This window comes from Panthera tigris, chromosome C1 (assembly GCF_018350195.1).
Source record: "Panthera tigris isolate Pti1 chromosome C1, P.tigris_Pti1_mat1.1, whole genome shotgun sequence".
NCBI lineage: Eukaryota > Metazoa > Chordata > Mammalia > Carnivora > Felidae > Panthera > Panthera tigris.
The window spans coordinates 30014749-30035508 of NC_056667.1; the positions used below are offsets into that span (position 1 = coordinate 30014749).

Here is a 20760-nt window from a genome sequence, read left to right on the forward strand (position 1 = left end):
CTGAAGAGCCGAGCGCGACTGCCAGGCCGGGCGAGGCGGGCGAAGAGCGGAGAGCGGACTGCCGGGGCGCCGCCGCCGCCGCCTCCCGCGAGTCGCACAAAGGGCCGAGGCTGGGGCCGCCGCCGCCGCCGCCTCAGCGCGCGGGCCTGGAACCGGCGCCCGCCGGGGCCCGCGGAGAGCGGCGCGGGCGGCCATGGCCGGCTACGTGCCGGGTCAGCAGCCGGCCAACCGCAGCCAGGAGAAGGAGTTCGTGCAGGCGTACGAGGATGTGCTGGAACGCTACAAAGGTGCGGCGGGCGGCGCGGCGGGGCCCCGGGGCTCGTCGGGGTCGGGGACTCGCGTGGGGGGTGGCGGGTGGGCCGGGGCCCGGGCGGGGTCGCGCCCACCCCGGCGTCGGGGCCGGCCCCGGACCTGCTCATTCTCGGGCCGGCTTATTTGCGGAGTTGAGATAAGCCTGCGGGAGACGGCCCTTTCCCCAGCACGGGTTATATTAGCCGCCCTATTATCTGGAGGGAGGCGAGCCGGGGCGCTGCCTCCGGAGCCCCGGCGCGGTGGGGAGTTTCAGGGGAGGAGGAGGAGGAGGAGGAGGAGGAGTCGGGCGCGAGGAGCCTCCCCGTCCGCTCCCCGTGCGGGGCTCCTGTCGCCGAGGCTCCGCCGGCCGCGAGCCCGCCCGGGGGCCCTCGCCCCCCTTTGTCTCCCTCAGTCTCCGCTCCGTCGCGTGGCGGCCGGGGTCGGTGAATGTGCACTTTTGGGGAGAGGCCTCCTCCCCGTCCAGCCCCGGGGGCTTCGAGCCGGTGGAGGCGGGGGTCTGCCGCGGCTCCCCACCCCCCCCTCCCCAACGGCTTGCGGTGGCCTCGGATTGCAGCCCGGAGGCGCTCTGGCTGAGCAGTCCCGCACACCAGTGCCTCCTGCAAGGTCTGGGTGTCCGCGAGAAAGTTTTGACAGGCGGAGGGGCTGCGGACTGCGGCTCCCCAACTTGTCCCCGGCCGCCCGGGGGTGCCCTTCGCGCGCGAGGCAGGGGTGGGAGGCCTCGGGAGCTGAGGGCCCAACTCCGATCTTTAACATCCCAGGCCGGCGCTTTGTGTGGCAGCTGTGCTTTCACAGACTGGGAGATTTCCCCCAGAAACTCCAGAGGCAGCACTTTCTCCTGCTTTATTCAGCGGGGCCCTTGTGACCGGGCCTCTAGTTTCTTTTCTTCGGAAGGAGAGGGAACTTCAGCTCCTATGACTGAATCCAGCATACTTGTTTACGACACCTACCCAGTGAAGGGAAACTAATGCAGAAGCTGTAAAACGCTCCCTCTTTTTCTTCCCTTGTGGCATTAGAGTTCTGCTGGAGAATGCAGCAGAAAAGAGAGGCAGAGAGAGACAGAAATGAAATGAAATGCTAAAAAGGGACCTGCTGAGGAGGTCTGCTTGTTCCCTTCTGCATCAGCTCCTGTAAGCTGTCCAGGTTTCCCTGCCTGCAGCAAGTTTTCTGTCAGCCCCCTGTGGTCTTTCTTTTTAAGAAATGTGGTTCATTTCAGAGCACAAAGAGGTTAGATTGTGCTGCTGAACTTCATTGAAAAACTGCTGCTAAGTGAATGGTTCCATTAAGTTTCCTTTGCAGGCTTTTGGGCAACCCGGCATTCTTTTTAGGCGGAGGATACTCGGGCCTGTCTTGGGCTGTGACAGCTTTAAAAACTGGCAGGATTATAACTCGAATAAGTGAAGAAATCTCAGCACCTCACTGGATCGTGTTACTGGTGGCCTCCAGCTGAAAGGAAGTTGGATTCCTAGGAAATGAAACTAGGAAAGAAGGGGGAAATAGGGCTCCAGGAGGGGCCTCTTGTGCTCAGTCCTTTTAACTGGCTCACTTAGTTTGCCTTTCCTCTGAAGGATTTTGGTCAGGTGTATAGGAATTTGATCCTTTCCAGGCACAGATCTCTTTCTTGAGGGGAAGAATGAGTCGAAAATGGTTGGCCATAATAAATTAACTCGAGCTGTTTGAGTTGTTGTGCAGGCTGCTCTAGGATAGGTGCAGAATTTCTCTTCCCCCCCCCCCCCCCCCCCCCCCCCCCCCACTGCACCATTCTCACTGGGAAGTCTGGGTGGATTAGCATCCGGGCCTTTGTTACTTCGCTGTATGGAATCCTTGCATTTTCCAGATTTAGAAATCCCCTTACTGCCTTGATAGAACTCTTTACCTAAGCTGGAAACAGTGACTGGGAGTATAGTTTGGGAGAACAAAGACAGGAATTAGTTTTGGAGAGACTTGGGGAAATAGATATTGATGATGTTGGGGTTCTAGACTCTCATTGGTTGGCCACCAGATTAGTCGGAGCTCTCTCTCTGCTGCTGTTAATTTGTAGTCACTTCATTCTACAAATGAAACAGGATTTTGGTATTCAGAAGGAGAACTAAAGTCTTCAGCTGCATAAACTGTCCCTGGAAAGGGCAAAGGCTAGAAGGGAAGTGATGCATTTGTATTGTGAAGGGAATAGAGCAGTATGTATTGCAGCTGTATTAGGAATGGTTGTCAGGCATGGATTTTCCATAATTATGCCTGGCAACCATTTCCCTGTATGTTGGTAGTGAGCATGATTTTGGCAGGATTAGATGATTCAGCATGGACATAAACACTCTCTCTCATTTCCTAAGTATCCCAAAGGCTCTTTCAGAGCCTGACTGTCCAGCAAACAGGAGATATTAGATAATAACTCTCAATCCTAACATTTCAGAGTGGGTAGCAACCCACAGAGTCAGGGTATCGTTCTTCATTCTTTCAATCCTTCAACAATTAATAAAATATCTGTTACAAGTAACCCAGTGTTAGGCACTGGAGGTGTCAGAATAATGAATAAGATCTGGTTCCTGCCCTTGGTTATTCACATCTAGCAAAGGAAAAGACATATGCAAACAACCAATTATGATTCTATAAGTAGTAGAACAGAGATATGTATAATGCACTGTGGAAGCAAGAGGAGGGATGAATATTTCCACTTGGGTTCATTGGGAGATTTGACAAAGGAGGTGACACTTGAGTGGGCCTTTAGGGATAAATGGGATTTAGTTAGATGGAGGAGGATGGGGAGGGGAGAAGGCAGGAATAAATATCACATGCAAAGGCTTGAAGGTACAAAGAGAATGGAGGGGTTTGAGGAATGGAATGTGACTAGTTGGGTATGACTCGAATTTTGGGAGCAGATGATACTGTAAAGGACTCAGAGTCAACTTATAAAGATTCCTTTATGGCTTTATTTCATGGGCAGTGGGGGAGTCAGTCATTGAAAGTTTTAAAAAAAGCGACAAGTATGCCAATTTTATTAATTCATTGTGGAGGACATACCAATCCAGTGATTGGAACACTTACATTGCAGTCTGAGGCACCCTTTTCCTTATACCATAGTGCTTATGAAGCTAATCAGATGGTTGCTTGGTACACATGGAAACAAAGGAAAGAGACATGTATTGTTTTGAGGAATATTTCATCCAGATGATTTGGGCCAGTCACAAAGTTTTCCTCTCGATAGATTGAGGTTGTTGTGAGCACCAAAGGAAACTAAGAATAGTCAGAGAGGGAGGAGAACCAGGATCTGACTCTTCCTGGGATAGGGACAAACTCTACGGAAGTAGCCAGCCACATATGGGCATAGTTTTAGGTTTTAGAGAAGAGGTTTAGAAATAAATACAATCAGGTTTCTGGTGGTTGGTTAAGCAGGAGGGTAATATGTAAGTTGGTTTGCGCAGAATTAGACTTTTGTGTTTTCACAAAGCCTTAAAGAGTCTTTACATGCCAGGCGCGGCAAAGAATAAAAGAGAACATTCACATTTCAACTTTGGTAACGTGGACTCTCTGGTACTTAAAAACGTCAGAGTTCTCACTAGGTGCCATGGGTTTTAAGAAGCTAGTTAGGACTGATTTTTGTTTACTTGTATCCCAAAAAAGAACTTACAGAACTCACTGTACAGAGAGGAGTGAAGGGTCTGTGTGTTATTTAACGTTCAAAACTAGCAAGGCAGCACAATATAGTAGAAAGAGACAAGGCTTTGAATTTCTTTAGCCTTGTGCTCCAGTCTGGTCCTGTATGACCTTGGAAAAGTTACTTAACCTGTAATCTGTGGGTTTCTCACCGTGAAAATGGGGATGATAATACTAACTCCTTGGGATTCATGAGAATATAAATGAGCTATTGGCATGTATGAGGCCATTCACATTTAGAAAAACTTCCATGGAGATAATACTTTACTTTTTACAACCTAGTTTCATATTTCTTATCTTATTTGATCTTTATAATATTTTGTAAGGAAGGTATTATACACATGGATAAATTTAGGCATAGAGACTTAAATTACTGTCCAAGAGCCAGGATCCAAGACTTCTAGATGAAGGTTTCATATTGTATCGCAGAAGGAAGTTTTAAAATCAGAGCAGTGACTTGGGTTAAGTGAGATCATTGTGAAGATACTTTATTTAAAGTTTATTTATTTATTTTGAGAGAGAGAGAGAGAGAGCACGTGAGCGAAAGTGCAGGGGAAGGACAGAGAGAGAGGAGAGAGAATCCCAAGCAGGCTCCGTGAGATCATGACCTGAGCTGAGACCAGGTACCTTTGTGAAAATACTTTATTAATATCATTGTTGTTAGTTTTTAGCCTCTGAGGGGTAGCCCTTAAATGGCATGTATTTCCAGATCTCTCAACTGTGGAGAATTTCTTTTCCTTTTATTATGGGAGAGGTTTCATGGTATGTAAATTACTTTGACATTGAGAAAAAACATTTTTTTAAGTAATTTCTATGCCCAGTGTGGGGCTCGAACTCAGGACCCCGAGATCAAGAGTGGTGTGTTCCATGGACTGAGTCAGTCAGGCACTCCCACTTTGAAATTTTTATACAAAAACAATGTAATGCAAAGTGATAAAGTTTTGTTTGGTTGGAAAATATATTCTGAGGCTTTAGTATTGTTTAACTAAATGACTCTCTGAAGCAACCTCTTGGTTAAATGTAAACTCAGGTTTTAAGTTCCTTTTTAGAACATAGCCCTTGAATTGGAGTGGATAGCTTCTAGACAGAACAATAGAATAATTGCTACTTCTGGACATGGACACTGTTAAGTCAGAAAGTGAGTCAAGTCTGTCTGCTGGGAAATCACAAACTTTGGCCACATTCATGCTGTTGAAATCATAAAACGTGTGCATGTGCTAACAGTGCTTATGGGAGCTACTGCCTTTCCTCTTGGGTTGGGCTTGCTTGGCAAGTGACATAATACACGCCAGGGAAATGCATCTGCTGAGGCCTTATTATTCTGGTATGTTTCAGTGCCAATTTCAGGTTTTAGAGATGATGGTAGAAAGAAAGCTGTTCAGAGTGTACATTCCAAGATCAAAGTTCACAAGTAAATAATCATGGGTTGCAAAATGAATTTGTAGCATTTTTCTCAGTGGTCTTGAAAACACCCAGGCTCTCCTTTTACTAAATAAGGTTGGCCCTTTCAGCCTCTGGTAATTATAAGTTGAGCCATGTTGTGATGAGGTTGTGTGGTGTGCTACAGCTTCTGCTTTTGTTCTTCATGATTTTGATTGGAGTGTGAGCCTCAATTGTCTTGCTTCTACCCCGGGGTGTTTGCTCATCTCTGGCCTGGAGGAGCCCTTTCAGGTCTGTTAGCTTGGTGTGTAACATCTGAGAATGGTTATTTCAACTTTTATTTGGTTACTTTTAATAAAATATTGTTTTTAATTCCAGAACTTCTCAGTTCCTGGAATAAATTACAATGAATCTCTGATTCTTTGTCTCCAGCTTTCAGGGCTTTCCATAATTTGACTTACTCTGCATACCTAATTGTATCGACTATTGTCCAGCACAGCTCTCTGCTTCTTGTGGGTAGGTCTCAGTATTCATTCCCCCTAGATTCTCATATCTGTCCCCGTGCCATTCTGTCCTCTCTTCCTGGAAGACCCTTTACCTTTATCTTTGATTATTCAAATCTTACCTGTTTTGTTTTGTTTTTAAATTAAAGCTAAGCATGGGACCTGTGTGCTCCATGCAGATTTCTCCCCTCACTTTTTCAGAAATTCATCTCTCCTTCCTTGATCTTACAATGTCTACCTTACAGTCTCTTAACCTCTATTCTGTTTTGTATTATTTTTGCATTGCCTCATGTCTGTTAGAATCGTTTCCCAATGAAATTTTATGCTCTTTCAGCGTAGGGACTTTTTATAACTTCTTTTGTAAGTGGTTGATTGGCAGGGAGTTTCTCTCAAGAGAGAAGGGGCAATCATATGAGTACTTTCAAGTCATATTTTAAAATAATTTTCTTTTCAAATTATAAAAGTAATATGTATATTTAATGTAGAGCATTGTAAAAAATACAGGAAAGTATACAGTTATAGATTATACACCTTCCTTATTTGTGTGTGTGTGTGTGTGTGTGTGTGTGTGTAGGGGGAGAATGGAGAGGGAGGCTGACCAACAGATAGATGTGCTCTGGCCAGAGAGAATGCAGTGCTCAAGGACAGGCCATCTGGGATCTGATACCCTCAGCTTGCTGTGGCTCCATAAATTTGTGTGGCAGTGTAAAAGTCTATTCTTATGGGGCACAAGCATTTATTTTTCTTTCTCTGTTCAAAATTTGCTTTCTTCTGCATAACCATGTGTCAGTCATCAAGGATGTGCCAGTGATCAGGGATGATTTGCCTATGACGAGTTAATTAATTGGTCAGTCAGTATCTTTCTTTTGGGCAAGGACCATGCCAGCTGTACTACTTACTGGATTCCCTCTTACCACAGCAAATTTCTATTGTGAATTTTGTTCAGAAAGGTAAACACAATTCCTTTGTGTTGATGAAAAGAATGAACTTGCTTGAAGGGTCTTTTGGAGCTCAGATGGTTTCAACCCTCAGTTGCATTTTGGATTGAAACATAAAGGAAGGGATTTTTTTTTTTTTTTTTGGCTGTACTTTTTAGTTTGTGAACAATAGTAAATAAGCTCACATTGTACCTACTCGTACCTATAAGCAGATACTGTGTTGGGGAAAGTGGTAGTGGGGAGATGAGGGGCCACTGAGAAACATTAAAAGAATGATATGAGTGTGCCTGGGTGGCTCAGTCAGTTGAGCACCCAACTCTTAGTTTTGGCTCAGGTCATGATCCCAGGGTAATGAGATCGTGCTCCGTGTCAGGCTCTCCGCTGAGCGTGGAGATTCTTTCTCCCTCTCCCTCTCTTCCCCCACTTGTGAACATGCAAGTAGAACACTGTCAAATAAAAATGAATGAATGAATGAATGAATGATATGGAGATTAGGGGTAGAGGGAGAGAAGGTCCTGAATGTTAAGATGAGGAACCATTATGAGATGGATAGGATTAACGTAGCAGTTGTGTAAATGATGGATGAGAGTGGAGCTTTATTCTCTAGGAGGTCACTCTTGTAACTGTGTCATGAGGTTAGATTAAGGGATGTTAAAGAGGAGAGGTGTATATTTGAGAGACATTTTGGGCAGGTACAGGGACTTAAGTTTAGATCCTAACATTGATAACTCTTTTTCTAGAAGATTTTGCCTGAAGAAAAAAAATTAACTACCCCTTATGCTAGGGTTATTCCAAAATAAAGGCCTCTTTTATCTTGTATAAAAATCTTTTGAAGATTTTACTCCATTTTGAACTTGTTAGATAGGGCTGTGCATTTGAACCTGTGACTCACAGTTGTGTTGCTGAGTCTTCTTATTTAAATTCATAATGCTGAGTGCCCCAGAATGACACTTCTACCCATTCTCTGGACAACCTTCATTGTATGCTTCCAGGAATACCAGCCAAGAATTGCACAAGAAATCCTCTTAAATGTCTTCTAAAATCTTCAGTTATATCTTGAACTGCTAATCTCCTAGGGTGTCAGGGGGCTTGTTTGGAGGATCCATTCATTCATTCGGAGTAGATATCCGAACCAGGTAGTAGGCAAAGTGTTGAAGAAACAAAGATATTGTCCTTGCGTCTCTGTGGTCTTATAGTCAAATGGGGAAAACCTTTTGGTAAACTGACAGTTACAGTCCATTTCAGGGAGTGCTATCAGGTAGATGCTGGTGTTAGGGAAGTGGAGGGATGTAGCCACTCTGGCCAGGGTGGGAGAGGGCCAGCCAGGGAAAGCATCCAAGAGGAAATGCCTGAGCTGTCACCTAAAAGATTCTGAACTTGGGGCCAGAAGTTCCGGTAAAGGGCATTCTGGGCAGCATGAACAAAAGTGAGTGGATGAGAGAGCTTGAGGAGAGGCAACATGGGGTATTAGTAAGGTCTGGGTGTAGGATGTGAGGGAAGGAGAAATGGGAGGAGGTGGGAAAGGTGGGAGGGCTTGAAGTGTTGAGGGGCTTTGTCATACTGTATACAGTTTGGGCTTTATCCTGCGGGCTTTTGGGAGCCATTGAAGGATTTGGGGCAAGGAAGACTATGATTGGATTTACATTTTAGAAATATTTCCTCTCTGGCAGCAGTGTGAAGGAGGACTGCAAAGGGGCAGGGCTAGTGACCAGTTAGGAGGCTGTCAATTTAGGCAGGACGTGATTAGAGTTTAAGGTTGTGGAAGTAGTAATGTACCCAAGCGGACAAGTCAAGAAATGGGATTAAGGGGTAAAATCCATGGGTTTTGATGACTAACTGAATGTGGTGTATGAGGGGAAAGGCAAGCACCTAGGATGACTTGGCAGGTTTCTGGGTTGAGGTTCTGTATGGGTGGGTGGGATCATCAACTAAAAAAGGGAGTATAAGAGGAAAAAGCTTATTTGTGGTGACTTGGCAACAGTGTTGGTGCAGGGGAAGATATGGAGTTAGTTTCTGTGTGTTGATGTCGAGGTGGTCTTTGGGATGCTGGGCAGAGGTGTCCTGCAGGTAAGGGGTGTAGCACTCACGCATAGATGTGTGATGAGTCAGTCATCAGCAATAGGTGAGTCAGTCATCAGCTTATAGAGTCCCAGGAATGGACAAGGAGATTGCTGGGAGAGTGTGTACTGTGAGAAGAGGTTTGAGGCAAAAATTCTGGGGAACTGCAAGGGGGGGGGAGGGGTGGTTTGGGAGCAGAAGAGGAGGATCTCCTGAAGGAAACTGGCCTCCAAAAGAGAGTGCCCAGAGATGCAGGAGGAAGAGAAGTGAATTCCAGAAACAGTCTGTGTTGCACAGTGTCAGATTATGAAGAAGTCAAGCAAGATAAGGACTTTTGGCTCTAGAATATAAAGGTCACCTTTACTGGAGCATTTCCAGTGGGGTTGTGGAAAGTGCAATCCTGAAAGCAAGCAGTGGGTTGGGAAGCAAATGAGGAGTGCAGACATGAAGTCCATGAGCCTTGAAACCTGGACATTGAAGAAACAGGAGGAAGGCATTCTAATTTTTTTTTTTTTTATGTTTATTTGTCTTTGACAGAGAGAGAGAGAGACAGAGCATGAGCAGGGGAGGGACAAAGAGAGAGGGAGACACAGAATCGGAAACAGGCTCTGGGCTGTCAGCACAGAGCCAGACACGGGGCTTGAACTCTCGGACAGTGAGATCATGACTGAGCCAAAGTCGGAAGCTCAACTGACTGAGCCACCCGGGCACCCCCATGGAGGAGGGCATTCTAAAGAGGGGGATGTCGGGGGTGGGCAGAGGAGGGAGTTTTGTTTGTTTATCGTGACACAGGAGAGATGTAAACATGTTTAAGTGCTGTTTGGAAAAAATCGGTAGAGAAAGAGAGTTTAGTAAAATTCGAAGAAGAGAGAATAATCCATGGAGGGTGGGTTCAAGAGTAAAAAGAGGAATGTGTCTGCTGAAAAAGATTATAGAGGGAGGAAGGCAAGAATACAGGTGGTTAGCTACAGGTGTAGGAACTGGAGGGAATTTTCTCTGATGGCTCTTATTCTCTCTTTGAAGTAAGGGATGGAGTGATCTGCTCAGAGGAGGGGCTGTGTGTTTGTGCGTGTGTGTTTGTGTTTGTGTATGTATGTGTACACACTTGCATGTGCATGTTCCTTCCCTCTAGCTGCAGGCGCTCTCAGTAACCTGAGTGTAGATGCCGAGAAGGCAGATAGGAGGATTGGTCCAGGATCAGTTTTCCAGCATAGGAGTGATGGAAGAACAAGTGGTCCTTGTAGAATAAGGGGTCCTTCCAAAAAATGTAACTGCTTGATTATTCATTGTTTGTATTGCTGTCTGGCTGGCTTCTGTTTTATTCCCCTAGCAAAATGATAAGCTTTTTCAGGGCAGGAATCAAATATGTAACTTTTGCATTCCTTTCTATCATTTAGTAAAGTATAGGCCAGAAATTGATTCATATATACATACATGTATAAAATATGTATGTGTATGTGTGTGTGTGTATACACACACACACACACACGCACACACACACGAGTTGACTTAATCTCACTTTAGTGGTCAGGGGCATTTTGATTCTTAACACAGAGGCTTTTCTTACCTTTGGTCTTTAATCCTCATCTTACTATCTGGTATGGAGAGAGCGGGCTTCAATGGTTAGAGAGGGAATTCCATGCTTAGCTGTGGCATAAATCTCACAGGCTAGCTTCACTTATTCTCCCAGGGTAGTTGAGTTTAGAAACGTTTGTGCTTTCCATGAAGGCTGCAGGATTAGTATTCCCTAGTCTATTTAGACCAGGCTTGTGAAGACCAGGGTTCTTTGTAAGGCTAGACAGAGTGCCTATTGTCTCCACAACATGCAGCCTCCTCCTTGTTTATTTTGGCAGGCAGGCAGCGAACGTGATGGATTTGTTCTCATGACTCAGAGTCCTCCCTGCCTTACCTTAACAGGTTCCTTATAATCACTACCTTTCAGATGGTGATAGTGTCCTTCAGCATTTATCTGACCTTTATGTCTAAAAAGAGTATTGGTTACCCTTTCCTTTGTCCTCGACTTGCTTGGTTTCTTCACCTTTAGTCTAGAGTGGAGGATATTTCCTAATGTATTAGGTCCAGCTCAGAATTGGCATTATGTGCATCCTTGGGCTGTTAATTGGCCTACTCCCCACAGTGTGCTTGTTTTCTGCTCCTTGTTTTGTAAATTTGGACTCTGTTTCAGATGAATTTGACATGAGTCACTCCAGGGAGTGGAAGGTGTGTCTCCACTAATTTGGAGAATCTTTGATCTTGTTTCAGTCCCTGGTTTGGCTTATCAGGTACAGTTTCTATGTCCCGCTAGAGGTGTGTATATCTGCTTGTGTCCCTTGCCTCTGGTTTCACTAGTGCAGTGAATGGTCCACTTCAGGGGATGCATGCCACTTTGCATGTATGGATTCTTTCTACTGTCCTTGTCATTGCTGGCAGCAGAAGTGCCTCTAAGAGCCTCTTTGAATGTAGCAGAGTATCTAACACTGAATAGAGTTCATAAACCCTCTGTCTGCCCTGTAGGACTTTACAGTACAGTAAACATTACAAATGACAAAAGACAATAAGGAATGTGTAAGCAGTTGAATAAATAATGGAAGGTCATTCCTCATTTAGCTACCATTTTCACAGTAGAACATATCCCAGAAAGAGACCTAGTCCTAAGGGAAAGGAGACCAACAGAGACAAAATCATCTTCTGTTCCAACTTGGATGGCAGGCGAGCTGCCCTCCATGGCTCCTTGATGCCGGGAAGTTTCTCAATAATGTCCTGTCTTGTCTCATGCAGGACCTTATTGCTGTGTTACCTTTCTTTGTGGCTGGGATGGGATCCTGACAGGGTCTCACTCTCCAGTGACCTGTAGCTGAAGTGGTAGGCAGGGAGAATATGCAGAAGACTTGTGTTCTCTGGTGCAATTATCTTTGTAACATTAGGAAGTGCATCCCAGACCTACTGCAAACGCTCCAGCCCTCGCAAACACCACAAATGAGCCATAAGCCCTGGGGTCAGGGTTGGGTTCGAAAGAAGCTGGTTTGGGCTGGTCTGGGACACCTCAAGGGTATAAGTATGTAGGACCCATCCCAGCCTCTGTTGGTTAGTTTCCCAAATGGAAAACAGGGACCAGAGTAGTTTAGGTGCTTTGAGGTCCTCACATCTTTCAAAGGACTTGTTCATTGTTTGTATTACTGTTACTGTTAACAAGTATGAAAACAGTATTCATGTAATACTGCCTTTTTAAGGAAGAATGGGGAACTGTCAGGGGCTGGAATTTCCCTCTACTGTCACTGTGAGAGAGAGGGAACATTAGATTCTCATCTCTTAGTCCTCTTCTTTCTGATCATCCTGTGGGTGGCTCCTGGAAAGGGGTGAGGCAGCTGAGGCCCTGGCAAGAATATGTTGTTGAGAAGGGATAAGAGGCAGTATCCAACATAGCTGTAGCACAGGTGGTATGTTAGCAAGAGAAGATAGATGTGGGGGCAGTATTCAGGGGGCTGGTAAAGGCAGAAAATATTTGCTGTCATCATTAGTTGCTTCCCTTTGCCTTTGCCTACATATGTTGTCTCACAGCAGAGCCAGAACCCCTGTGTTCTTTTGCTGTTCCTCCTTCTCCTTTTCTTGATTATATCTCATTTTCTGACTTATAAAGATGTGTAATACCCTTAATAGACTTGTAGTGATGTGGAAAGTTAAATAAAAAAGTTCCAGAGATTGAAAAGCTAAGTGGTGATTTGATTACAGTCTTTAAGTGTAACAAGTGTTTTTCTTACAATTCATCATAAACCAAAACTGCCTGGGAGCATTTGTTACTGTGTGTTTTGTTACTTAACTTTTTGTGTGTCTTTGTCTGAACTTCCCAACCTCATTGTGATCTTGTTGAAGGTGTAGGTTATAACGAATGAGATGTGTATGATGCACTTCATGAATTGAACCACTTTGCAAATGGTGGTGGTGGTTATATTTTCTTTGTATTTCCGGCAACTTCAGGCACCCTCATGATGGGTTTTTGCATGTGGTTGTCCCACAGACAGCTGACACTTGCTGTATCCAAAATGGGTGCCATCATCTCCATTCCTTCTTCCAGACCTGCTTCTCCTCCCGTGTTCCCCATCTCCATGACTGCCTTCCCCATCCACCCGATTGTTAAAGCCAGAAACCAGGGCTTCGTGTGTTCCTCTCCCTCATGCTGCCCAGGCAGTGAGTCTTTTATCAAGTCCTGTTGGTTCCATCTCCATCTCTCTCCGTCTGTCACCTCCTCCAGCCTCATCGCTAGTACACGAGCCCAGGGCCTTACTACTGTTGTGATTCCTTTTGACAACTTAACCCTTTTGTCCCCGTTGGTCTTTCTTTCACACTCCTACCTGGAAAAAAATCTTCAGAAGTACTAAACTAATCATGTCTCATGGTATAAGAGAAAATAGGTGTGGGGGCTGTGTTAAGGGGGATGATAAAGACAAAATATTTGTTGCTATCATGAACTGCTTCCCTTTGCCTACATATTTTGTCTAAGAGCAGACTTGGAACTCCTCCATTTATTTGTCTTCTTCCTTCCCCTTTTCTTGCGTACATCTCATATTCTGGTTTATAAAGAGAGATGCTGCTTGTAACCCCGCGGTGTTCCCATTGCCTATACAGTAAAGACCAAACATGCAACAAAAAGTTTATTCCCTGCCTGCTTCTTGCATTTTTCACCTTGTCAGGAAGAAGCTATGTCCAGTTGCCTTACCATGCCAGGCTGGAGAATGTCTCTGTGTGCCAATGTTGTTTCCCCTGCCTGGAATTTTTCTTTTACCTGTTAACCTCACCTGCCAGTAAATTCCAGTTTACCCTTAAACACAATTCAGACATTGTTACTTTTGGGAAGCCTTTCCTTACCCTTTCTTCTCACCTGGTTAATCTCTTTCCTCCCTGCTACAGTCTTCTGATATGCATATCACAGTGGATTGTGGTTTGGTTGGTTTTATGATTATATCCTCTACACACTTTAAGTTTTGTTCCCGAGCCTTAGCACAGTGCCTAGCACATATAGGTGCTGGAGAAGTATTTGGTGAGCGAAGATTGTGCACCCAGATTTGTTACAAATGTTCACCACATAAAATCAGTCTACATAATACATAAGAGGATATGGCATTAAATACTAGTAGAAGACATTTCAGCGACTCCTGTTATTGGGGTAGTAGCATTAGTTTGTTAGAATGGTGTGCCATTTTTGCTCTTAAAGAATTTCAAGAAATAAAGCAGTCTCATAGATGGTTTAATTCTTCATTTGCTAAAGATAGGAAACTGAACCAGATGTTCTTTGGAGGATCCTTTTAGATCCCTGGCTCTTGAATCTGAATGTATGGCTAGCTTTCATCTAGGAGTCAGTATGAGATGTTTCTGTGCTGAGTGCTTTGTGTATACTAAATATATAATCTATCCTTTTCAAGGGCCAAAGGCCAGTGTGTTACGGCAGATGGAGAATTCCACTGTGCAGACTATAATGTAGTTTTCTCATATGATCTTCTAAGTCCTATCTCATGAAATTTTAGAACTATATATGCCCTTAACCCCCCTTTCCCTTTTGGAATGTTATAGTTCTACTTCACCTTACTCTCGGAACTCCATATTCTACTTTGTTTATTGTCTCTCTACTAGAATGCAGCGTCATTGAGAGCAGAGATTTTTGTTGTTGTTGTTTGTTTATTAACAACAACCAAGAAGAGCATCCGACATATAGTAGATACTCAATAAATAATTGTTGAGTGAATGAACTACAAATGATCGGTTCAGCTCACTCTTCTTATTCCTTGTAAGGGAATGAAGTGAGGCATGGAAAGGGGCAATAACTGGCTCAAGGTCACGTAACTAGTTAGTGCGAAAGCCAGATCTCCTCACCAGGTGAATGGTGTTTTTTTCCATGAAATCATGCTTAATTGTAGTTGCATTTGATACTGATGTGCAGTATGGTCATAACTGTAACTGTGAGCAGAGTACGGGAGAGCAAACTAATATGGACTGAGCCCTTACTAGATGCCAGGTGCCTTATCTCATGTAATCATCACAAATAGCATCCTATGGCAGTCCAGTGACATGGGTAGATTTCACAGATGAGGAAACTGAGGCTTAAGGAACCTTAAATAACTTCCCTGAGGATCACACAGCTCATAAGTGGCTGAATTGGGTTTTGAACTCAGGCCTGATAAACCCCACTTGGCAATAGGCCTTTTTAACCTTAAGGGGCTGTATAATATTTTGAATTTGTGGTCTGAATTGCTTCAAGATTTGCAAGTCAGACTACTTTTGAAACGGTCTGATTTGAATGGCTCAAGTAGAATTGCAGAAATTGTTTACCTTAAGACAGCCCCATCTAACAGTGGGGTTGTGGGAATAGGGAGGAGTCTGTAGGGCTCTTGAGTAAAAAAAAAAAAAAAGAAACAACCCAATTCCGTGCTGTGGGTAGTGCTATATACCCCCACTCAGTTATATCACATATAGTTAAAGTTCAGACTTCCTTTTTAACCCAGGTATCCAGGACCACTATAGGAAGATGATTATGTCACACTCTTGTGCAGTACAGCTGCTTCTGAGTGTGTTTGGTAGTGCTCTTATGCCCCCAGAGCACAAAGACAATGCCTAAAATGTAGGACAGGTAGAGCAGGAGAGGAGTGAACCCAGTTGAAACTAGCTGTCTGTGGTAAGTAGGCAGACCATAATTACCTGTGTTGCTCAGAGACCTGAGCTGATAATGGGGATGGGGAGAGGTCACACCCATTCTTTGGAGAAATGATGGGAGTAAATAACTCTTAGTTTCCAATTTATTCCAGAATCATTTGCTCACCATTCAGAGTCACGGTGGTGATGTGGACTTTTGAGTTGGCACCTTGTCACCCCAATCATCCAAGCATAAGGTTAACTTTTTTTTTTTTTCATTAGAGAGGTCCCCTTGGAAACCAGCCATTCATTTTCATCTCCCTGTTAGCTTCCTCTCAGGTAGCTTTGTGTAGCCTGCCTTAGAAAGGAGAGTAGGGACAGAACCAGGAGGCGAGAGGAAATTGATAGCAAGGTGGTAGAGAAACAAAGGATTAGGAGATTCCTCTGTCCTTTGGGAGTTTGGCCCTTTCAGGAGCTGATTGCTGAGATGGGAGTAGAGACCTGGGAGGAGAGGTGGTAAAGGGAAACAGAATAGTGTGGCACTCCGTGGTCCTGGGAGGACCTGCAGCATCTGCAGCATCTGGGGGCTTGTTAAAAATGCACAACGTTAGGCTCCGCCCCAGATGGCTGAGTCAGTTTTCATTTTTGCAAGATTCCCAGATGATTCTGTGCACATGAAAGTTTAAGAAGCGCCAAGTTGGTGATTAAGTGGTTCAGTGCAAGGGACTTTGGAGTCAGACAGACCTGGGATTGGAACCTGGTTTGACTATTTACTAGCTGTGTGACCTTGTGTAAATTATTTAACCTCTCTGTGCTTCGGTTTCTCATCTGCAGAATAGGGGAACTCTCTAACTTGTAGGGCTGTTGGGGAGAGCAAATGAAATACTAGTGCATTTTTCAATTGATGATAGCTTAGATTTAATGAAATTTAGTAATGTCTGTAACATACCAGATACTGAGCCTGGCACAAAGTAAATAATAAGTGTTATTACTAATAAGTTAGTGAAATTTATAGGAATAAAGAGCCTTTCTCTCTCTCTTTTCTCTCAGTACATTTGTCTGCAATTTTATAAAAGTGTAGTCAGCATGTATATATTCTTTGGTGTTTTGCTTAGCATTATTTAATAATAGCAATTGCAACAGTGGTAGTTAACACATATAGTGCTTAATGTGCCAGGCACTATTTTAAGTACTTTATATATAAATTCATTCAGTCCTTAGAGTAACCATATGAGAGAGGTATTATTATCTCTATTTTCAGATGAAGAAATAGAACAGAGAGGTTGACTTGCCCAAGGTCACACAGCCAGTAAATTGCAGAGCTAAGATTTGAATTGAGGTGGTCTGATTCTAGCATCCATGCTCTCTATTTTCATGTACTGCCATTGTTCTCAAATTTATGTGGTGTAATGGAAATCAGAAGACTTGGGCTGGATACCTGACTGCCACTAGCTTATTTGTACCTTGGTCACGTCATTTTACTTCTCTCAGCCACTTTCTGTACTGTAAAAATGGGAGAGTTAGACATGATTGATAAGGTCTCTTCATTGATTCATTCAACACATAGTGATTAAAATAGAAATTTTGGTAGAAAATCGTATCCAGGGAATTGGTTCAAAAGTACTTGTTCAAGCAGGTTGGTGTAGTTAAGAACAAGGGGTTTGAATCTAGGCTCCGCCACTTCCTGGCTTTATGGTGTTTGGCAACTTAACCTTTCAAACACTGATTTCTTCGTTAGTAATGGGGAGAATAGTTCATACCTTGCAGGGATGTTGTTAAGTTTGAATAAGATGATGTGGGTTGGCACCTAGCATATGTGAGGCATATGGTGGATCATCAACATACGTGAGTTCTCTTTCCTTCTTTCTGTTCATCCAGGGATGGTTAGGAAAGCAGATATACCAGATTCAGAATTAGAATCTGTCTTGGTCCTAATGTGTTTTTTCCTTAATGGTATTCTCACTGTTAGGAGATGAGAAATAGTAGAGAAAGAGGTGTACATATAGCCAGGTACTGTCATTTAAAAATAACCCACCTTTTGATTTTAAATTAAAATTCATTTAAAAATATATAGTCTAGGGGCACCTGGGTGGCTCAGTCGGTTGAGCATCTGACTTGGGCTCAGGTCATGATCTCACAGTTCGTGAGTTCGAGCCCTGCATCCGGCTCTGTGTTGACAGCTCGTAGTCTGGAGCCTGCTTTGGATTCTGTGTCTCCCTCTCTCTCTGCCCCTCCCTCGCTTGTACTCAGTCTCTCTCTATCTCTCTCAAAAATAAATAAACATTAAAAAATTTTTTTTAAATAAAAAATAAAAATAGGTAGTTTATAATAGGATAATCAAAAAAAACATGACATGTAATTTTCCTGGGGTTGCCATAACAAAGTACCAAAACCAGGGGGCTTAAACAGTAGAAATGTATTGTCTTACAGTTCTGGAGGCCAGAAGCCTGAAATCAGGGTGTTAGCAGGATTCATTCCTTCTGAGGGCAGTGAGGAAGAGTCTGTTCCAGGCCTCTCTCCTAGCTTCTGGTAGCCTCAGAAGCTCTTTAGCTTGTAGCTGGTGATCTCTGTCTCTCAGGTTTCACATCATTTCTGTGTCTCTGTGTCCAAATTTTCCCTTTTTATACAAATCCAGCCTGATATTGGGTTAGAGTCTATCCTAATGACCTCACCTTAGCTGGATCAATTTTAAAGGCCTTGTTCCCAGATAAAGTCACATTCACAGGTCCTAGGGGTTAGGACTTTAACATCTTTTTGGGGACACAATTCAACCTATAAAAACAGAAGTTCAGCTGCTTGCTTACCTGAAGAGAGGAGTATATGTGAAATTAGCTTTTGCTGGTCTCTTAAGACTTATTACCAGGATTTTCTCAGTAGGGACACAGGAAGAGTTCAGGTTTAATCCTGGTCTTGCTAATTCTGCTCTTTGGTTTTGGCTACATATAGGAAAGAGCTGAGATGGACCTGGTTTTGTAGCTTCCATGGGTGATGTTTCACTTTTATGGGCCGAATGGATATTACTGTTATTAGTAGTAATAATAATAAAGTCCCATTAGTTGAGTTTTTACTGTGTGCCAGGGACTATGTTAAGCACTTCATATATATTATACCATTTAATTTGCAGAATGGCCCCATGAAGTTGATATTATCATCACTTCTTTTACAGAGGGGAAAATTGGGGCTCAGCTGGTGAAATAACTTGCCCAAGGTCACAACTAGGAAATGGTAGAGCAGGCATTTGAATCTAGCTCTGTGAGACTGCAGAGCTCCAGCTCTTAACCCTTAAACTTTGCCTTCACTTCCTTGAATACAACTGTCTGGCCCCAGTCTCTTTTTCTCTAAAAACTCCTGGTTCTGGAAGCATGCTGACTGAAGGGGTCAGGGAGGTAACCTTTACTTGCATTCTTGTGAGCTCTTATTGTTTGTGAGTGGGAAAGGGAGTGTGACTTCAGCTGACACTTTTTACCTAGTGGTTTAAGACTTGTCAAGGGGCCCTAGTCAGGTGTGGGACATTATGAGTTCCTTTAAAATAAAAATACTGTCCTAGAACCAAAGAGGAAAAAACATAGTTCGATTATGTTTGTCTAATTCTATTGTTACTACAGAATTACACATGCTCATTGTAATAAATTTAAGCAGTACAAAAAAAAGAGTAAAAGTTCTCTTTTCTAGTATTTCTATTTCTCTACTTTGTCTGACTGGTCAGGGTAACCAGTGTTGAAGGTTTAGTCTGTATTCTTCCAGCTTTTCCCTTGCTAATCTTATTTTGGAACTGCCCTCTTCCCTCCTTTACTCCTTCCTATTGGTCACGTCTCCTCTTGTCCCATAGCCTTACCTCTTATTTATTTTTGTTGCCATATATCCGGCTTACTTTTGGGTGCCCATTGGTACTTAGGATTTATGCGTTTGCCAGAGCCACCCTCTTTCCTGAAGAGTCTTTCCCCATCTCTCCTAGTGAAATCCTACTTATTTGTGGAGCTCGGCTCAAGTCCTCCTTTTCCCTTTAATCCTTTGTAAACCATACTAACCTGTGATCACTCATTTTGCTTCTGAACTCATAGAGTTAACTTAGAAACTTAGACTACTCATTTGCCCTTTGACCATGTAATGTATCGTCACTGGTATTTTATTATTTGCATTTTAACTTCCCACATATTTGCCCAATTAGATGTGCTCCTGGGGCTCACAGATTATGATTTATTCTTCTCTCTATTCCTTATTTTGCCTAGCACAGTGCCCTAATGTTAGCAAGTATTCACTAAATGTTGATGTGGTGAGATCTTAATATTTAACATCCATTTAAAGATCAGGTGCTCAGAGCTGGAAGGCTGAGGAACACTTAACTGATGACATCATCTTGCCTGCCTGTCAGGATGGGGTGTGTGCCACTGAGAGGAGTATCGGCAGATGAAATACTTGTGCAACAGGTTCTATTTCCTCCTCTGGTGAATGGGATTAATACTTCACATTGGGGAAAAGAGATAGTAAGTGTAGGAGGAGGGCTGACAAGGGAATGGAAGGGAGGATGCTACATTGTTAGATATAGGGATATGGCTTTATTAAAAATATAAATAAAAGGATGGTGTAATGCAGAGAGAAGCTTCTTGGAACCAGTAGGCTGATTAGACAAGCAAGCTTCTCTGGTGCAAACCAGTTATTAATTGCCATTTATTTTCTTTGCAATAAAACTGTACCGCCCAGCAACTTTCTCATTAGGGTGAGTCTGGAGTAAGGGCTTAGTTTAGGATTATGAAATCTAAGAGAGATGCAGGATAGTTACCAGGTTAAAGGATGGGAATATTCCTTTCTCTTGTTTGTCTTATCAGCCCTATACCTTAAGGGTTGCCAAGATCCCTCTGCATTTGCTAGTAGGGGTTGCTACCGGAGTGATGTAAAACCTCTTATTTCCACACCTGCTACTTCCTTTAGCCTTATCTTGCTTTACTGATGCCCTTCTACCACATACACTAGATTTGTCATCTTTCCCATCTGTGAGGCCAAGGTGTGCAGTGGACCACCCTTCATTAGCTGTCCAGATCTTGATTGTAATCTGCCTTTCTATGCTCCACTCCTCTGCCTTCCCCAAATAGTAGGAAAGTGGAGAAAAGGAAATGGAATGTGATTGTATTAAGTCCTCTGTGGCCTAGAGGGCAAAATGTTTTGATTGCTTGATTTAGGGGTCTTGGGGTCTCCTAATATGAAGATCTATTCTTTTGTTGATGGAAGGGCATCACTCCATTCTTCATTCTTTTGCTCTGAGTCATATGGACCCAAAGAAAGATTTGTACTGGGGAGTTGGT

The 20760-nt window shown here is 43.6% G+C and overlaps 1 protein-coding gene across 1 annotated transcript in view; it reads left to right on the plus strand.

Moving 5' to 3' along the window:
* The first annotated feature begins 245 nt into the window (after positions 1-245).
* The window catches only part of MACF1 (microtubule actin crosslinking factor 1), a 315228-nt gene continuing 294713 nt past the window's right edge, over positions 246-20760 (plus strand). Inside the window, exon 1 of the mRNA XM_042996700.1 lies at positions 246-287. The gene's annotated coding sequence lies outside the window, so the exon portion shown is untranslated. The remainder of the gene's footprint in view (positions 288-20760) is intronic.